This window comes from Myotis nattereri (genome assembly GCF_964212035.1).
Source record: "Myotis nattereri genome assembly, chromosome: 2".
Lineage (NCBI taxonomy): Eukaryota > Metazoa > Chordata > Mammalia > Chiroptera > Vespertilionidae > Myotis > Myotis nattereri.
The window spans coordinates 212,704,884-212,710,947 of record NC_138076.1 but is presented as its reverse complement, the minus strand read 5'-3'; positions in this window follow the sequence as shown (position 1 = coordinate 212,710,947).

Below are 6,064 nucleotides of genomic sequence, written 5' to 3'. Positions count from 1 at the left end.
ACCGGGAATCGACCTTCTGGTTCATAGGTTGACACTCAACCACTGAGCAACACCGGCTGGGGGTCATTGGTTGATTCTTGTGTGTGCCCTGACCCAGGACCAAACCCCAACCTTGGCCTATTTGGACAACCCTCTAACCAACCGAGCTACCTGGCGAGGGCTGGGCCCCCACTTCTGCCCACCGGGCTGCCGGGCCCAGCTGTGTACCGGCCTCTAGTTACCCTCTCACCTCAGTGACTAAATCAGATGCTTTGAGGGAGCCAGCGTTTTGGTGTTTTTCAGTAATGTGATGGCCGTGCATACATATAATTGCTGATGTAGGCTGTGAATGACTCTCTTGCCCAAAGGACAGTCAAAATAACATCAACTAGGATAGAGTCGGAGCTGTGCTGTCTTAGGCCTCAGACCTCGGGAATGTTACAAACAGGCAGAATAACCTTGGGTTCTCCCTAAAGCAGCATTGTATCCCAAAGAACTGTTTGCAAAGATAATAGGAAAGCAGATACTCTGACTAGCAAGCAGACTGATGCCTACTGGCCTGGAAATCCCCCCTCCCCCCACCTACCCGGTGGGCTGAAAACTTTAAAAATTGTTTAGAATTAGCATCACTCTGTCAGCTTCTCTGCATCCGTCGAAAGGCCTTCCTTCTATGGGTGTCACTGTCCCCTTCCCTTTGCCTCCAGATTGGGGGACTATTTGGGTTTGTGCCTGAATCAGCGCTTCCTGAACAGCTGTTCTGACGGATCTCAAATAAATGCCGGCTGCCTCTTGCTTTGAAAGGCTTTTCATTCGTAAGTTCTCACCCGTCATGGCAGTGGCGTGACCTCTGCCGCGGGTCAAGTCCACGTGCCCCGGGAGCTTGTGTGCCTCTGGGGTCCGATTCAGGACCCTTCTCTCCCTGGCCGTTTAATTCCAGTCGGGAACTGAGGCTTCTTGGTTTCTGTCTCCTGAACTGGGCCTCCCCTGTCACCCGGACCCTCATTCCCCCACCTCCCACCCCCCACGGCCCCCAGCCTCCTCTGCCCTAAGAGCTGCCTTTCTGAAGAGCATACCTGGCAGGTCAAGGTCAGGGCCCGGCGCTGCTGCCGGAGGGCTTCCTGGAGGAGGAGGCTGGCGGGCTGTCTCCTGCTGGGGTCTCTCCTGCTGTGGCTGAGGAGTCTGAGTCCCGTTCCGGGTGGAACAGTGCACTGGCCGGAGCCCAGGTGTGCGCCCACCCACCCACCCACCGAGCAGGGGACTGGCCACCCTTCATCTTGGGTCTCTGAGCCTGAGGCCCCGCCGACCGGGGTGCCCACAGACAGCCGCCAGGTGGGGAGGGATGAGGAAAAGGCATCTTCAAAGGGTCCATAGAGGCGCCAGGGGCTGCGCCAGCTGCAGAGGCGGAGTGGTGGACTCTCCCCTCCGGCCTGCCCTCAGCGGGGCGTCCTCCTGTGGACACGGACAAAGCATGAGCATCTTCCAGGCCCCCAAATGACCCCACTCCCCAGACCCTAGAGAGGGCCTGCGCCTCTCCAGCCACAGCGGGGCCTGCCCAGGCTCCCTTCCTGCAGGCCAGGGATACGCAGACACCTGGCCAGGGAGGCACTCCCTTCCTGAGAGCATCCAAGCCAGAGGAGGCCACCTCCTCACCCCACACCCCCAGCACCGCCAGCACCCCATCACAAGGCCCTCTAGCACCCTCTGGGAGTGCCACCCAGGGCTCCCAGGGGGCGCTCTCCCCCTCCCACCGAGAGATCCACCCACCTGGTCACCCTCGGAGCTCCTGGTGGTCGCTGCGGGGAGCCCGAGGCTATGAGAACCTTGAGGGATGGAACCTGGGAAATTTCACTGGTTCTGAGCTGGCGGAGTGAGCATGGCCCAAGGTCAGCAGAGGCCCTGTTTGTCTGTTTGTTTATTTGTTAATCCTCACCCAAGGCTATTTTTTTAAAAAATATATTTCTTTATTGATTTCAGAGAGGAATGGAGAAGGAGAGAGAGATAGAAACATCAATGATGAGAGAGAAGCATTGATTGGCTGCCTCCTGCACACCCCCCACTGGGGAACGAGCCCCCAACCCAGGCATGTGCCCTTGGCCGGAATCGAACCTGGGACCCTTCAGTCCGCAGGCTGACGCTCTATCCACTGAGCCAAGCCAGCCAGGGCTAAGGCTATTTTTCCACTGCTTTTTAGAGAGAGTAGAAGGGAGGGGGAGAGACAGAGGCAAACATGGATGTGAGAGACACATCGGCTGGTTGCCTCCTGCATGCACCCTGACCAGGGCCAGGTACATGCCCTTGATCGGAATCGAACCCGGACCCTTTATCCGAGGGCTGACGCTCTATCCACTGAGCCAACCCAACCAGAAGCCCTGCCTAATAGTGGATCACAGGTAAACACGTTTTCCTCTTCAGTCGGTGCTGCAGGCATGCCCACGGTGGTGGTGGGGGTGGGGGGAGAGCGCGGAAGCTGGGCCTGGGCATCGGGCAGCAGGGACACCCGCCTTTCTTACGGCCAGGTCGGGGAGAACCAGCAGGCCTAGGAAGGCTGGGGGCAATGGTGTCGTTATTAAACTTGGCAAATTACATTTCCCACAGCGCCTTAGGGCCTCACTAATTTAAAAAACAGACAGCTCCCAGCACCTAATGCGAGAGCCCTGGCCTGCTGCCCAGTCCTTGGGGGGTGGGGGGGCTCCCCAAGGTCACGCAGGGATTAAAGGGCAGAAGCTGCACGGGGATCTGGTGACCTGGTGCGTGGGACTTCCCGCCCAGTCTGTCCAGCGCAGGGTGTGGCCGCCTATGGAACGGGCAGAGGAGGCTGTATCTGCAGGGAAACACCAGGTCGCTATGGCAACCGCACTTTGTCCAGAGATTGAAATGACAGATTATACAATTGATAAATAGTGGCTGTGACTCGCCGTAGCTGAGGCCTGGGAAATGGGAAGTGCACAGGGTGGCCGCAGGGTGCAAAGGAACAAGGACAGACTCGGGCGTCAGCAGCCCCGCCCGCTCCCGGCCCTGCTGCGTGCTGTGCGACTGCGAGCTACGTACTTGGCCTCTGCGTCTGGCTTCACCTCTGCCAGGTGGGGATTATAACCTGTGGGCTGCCTACCCCACACGGCCGCTATGAGGAGGGAAAGATAACTGCAGAAGTGCCAAACCAGGATTACAATTTTTGCAATAAAAATTTCTTTTATTTTAATATATATGTTTTTTAATTCAGAGCGGAAGGGAGAGGGAGAGAAACATCGATGATGAGAGAGAATCATCTATCAGTGGCCTCCTGCAGGCTCCACGCTGGGGATCGAGCCCACACCCCGGGCATGTGCCCTGACTGGGAATCAAACCGAGACCCCCTGGCTCACAGGTCCACACTCACCCCTGAGCCACGCCGGCCGGGCGCAGTAACGTTTGCTTTAAGGCCTGGCGCCCGTCCTCAAGGAGATTCGAAACGGTTCCCCGTAAGGACCAGACACAGCAGCAAAGAAAGAGGCAGCGAAAGCTCAGTGCCGGGGGCGCATGGACAGCCAGGGCTCGCCGTCATCGGGGCTGGCGGGGTGATCGGGGGCGCCTCCTCGAGTTGTGTCTTAAAGAACGAGTGGAAACTGCATGGGGGGCAGGGAACGGCGGGGGTCATTTCAGAAAGATGGTTCCGGGCCAGATTATGAGGATCTCAGATGCCAGGCTAAAGAATGTGGCCAGTTCCACAGGCACTAGGGAGCCATCGAGTGCTTTGGAGGAGGAGAGTGGGAAGACTGGTGTTCTTAGAGACGTGGTGGGGGTAGTTCAGAGGATGAACGAGGCGGGCAGAGGCTGGAGGGAAGCAGAGCAGTGAAGGGGTGCGCGTGTGAACTCGGGTGGGGCCGGGGATATGTGGGTGGGGTGGGGTGTGGCTTCGCGCACCTGAAGAGGGAGCTGTCCGAGCCAAGAGCAATTCTCGGCCGCCAGCAGGGGGCGGGCTGTGAAAGCGTTCGAGCCCGTGAGCAGAATGAAGTCAACGTGGCAGAGTTGCCTAAACTAGAGCGCCTCCCGGAGCTGTTCGAGATCCTGTTGGCACACCGTGACGGCATCATGCTGCTCCGGTGGGATGACCAAATGGTGAGAGAGTCCCGGGCTTGCTCCCGTTCCGGAATCTTGTTCTAGTTAAAACGAAACCGGAGCTTTCACAGTAAGATTTAAAGGAAATCTGGAAAAGCTGACTTACAGGCACACTCCTCGTCCTGCAGGTGTGCCCGCGGGACCCTCTCCCCACAGGCGGGATCCCCTGCTTCTCCGTGAAACCTCCCGAATGGGAGGAGCGCCCGCTGTTTGAGCAGCTGGCACCGGGAGGAACAAGACAGGCAAGTCCTCGCTTCCCGGACCCAGTGAAGAGAGGACAGAGAAGCGAAAGGAACAGCCCCGAGGGAGGTAAGACATGCTGTGACGGGGACAGTCCCCACCCCCACCCCCACCCCAGGTGGCCCGGAGGGGCCCGGAAAGGCCTGGGGGAGCTGGCCCAGCTGGGTGGCCGCCCCCAGGGTTGTGTCTCTAGACCAGCGGTAGGCAAACTACAGCCCGCGGGCCGGATCCGGCCCGTTTGAAATGAATAAAACTAAAAAAAAAAAAAAAAAAGACCGTACCCTTTTATGTAATGATGCTTACTTTGAATTTATATTAGTTCACACAAACACTCCATCCATGCTTTTGTTCTGGCCCTCCGGTCCAGCTTAAGAACCCATTGTGGCCCTCAAGTCAAAAAGTTTGCCCACCCCTGCTCTAGACTGAGGCTCAGATTAAGGAAGCAACGTGCAGCCCTGGGGGTGATTCAGTGACGCTTCAGCAAATGGACAGAGTTGCCCAACCGTCGCCAGTCTGCTTTTAGAACGTTTCCATCCTCGAAAGGTCCCCACGGGCCCGTTGGCAATGACTCCCCACCCTCCTCTCAGCCCCTGGCCACCACCAGCCCACCTTCTGTTTCTGCGGGTTTGGCTGTTGGCCGTTCCATAGGGACGGGACCCTGCAGGATGTGTGGGATTCCTCTGCTGTCGCTTCCCCCACTCAGCATCGTGGTTCTGAGGCGCACGCACGTCGCGTGTCAGCATCTCGGTAGACACACCGCGTGCCGTGCACCCATCACCACTGACGACACGTGAGTGGTTTCCACGTATCGGCCACTGTGGGTGTCAGGTCCGCGCGGCCAGGAGCCAGGCCAAGAGCCGTGCTGAGAGCTTAGGAAATCGTGTTCCATCCTCTCAGCGGCTGAGACCAGCGTGTGGGTGTGAGCCGAGGGGTGGCCAGGCTCGCTACACGGGGCGGGAGTGTGCCGCGTAGGGTCAGGATGTGGGTGCGCCAGCGGGTCAAGCAGAGGCGAGGGGGGACGAGTTCTTATCTTGCCGTCTGCCCCAGCCCTGGGAAAGCTTGTCCATGTGCGCTTCCGAAAACACGTCCGAGCAGGAGAGGCCAGGGCAGTGCGTCCCAACAGCGAGTGCTGCTGCGACGAGCATCGGCTCCAGGAGTTCATGTGGGGAAGGTTTTCACTCCTCCTGGTAGATGTCCAGGGGTGGAATCGCCAGGTCACAGGGAGATAAAGATACGCTTCACGCTTAAGACACCGCCAAGCTTTTTCCAAAGCCGCTGCGCCCTCGCATTCTCGCTGGCGGCAGGACGTCCTCCGCATCCCACTAATCTTTTTCTTTCTTTTCTTTTTTTAAATATATTTTATTGATTTTTTACAGAGAGGAAGGGAGAGGGATAGAGAGTTAGAAACATCCATGAGAGAGACACATCGATCAGCTGCCTCCTGCACACCCCCTACTGGGGATGTGCCCGCCACCAAGGTACATGCCCTTGACTGGAATCGAACCCGGGACCCTTCAGTCCGCAGGCCGACGCTCTACCCACTGAGCCAAACTGGTCAGGGCAAACCTGCCTTCTCATTCAGCCATGCTGTGGGCGTGAGCAGGCTTATTGCTTCTTCCTGGAGGAACCGTTTGAAAGGGGTGCATTTGCCTGGCCGGCGTGGCTCAGTGGTTGGGCGTCGACCTATGAACCAGGAGGTCACGGTTCCATTCCCGGTCAGGACACGTGCCCAGGTTGCGGGCTTGATTCC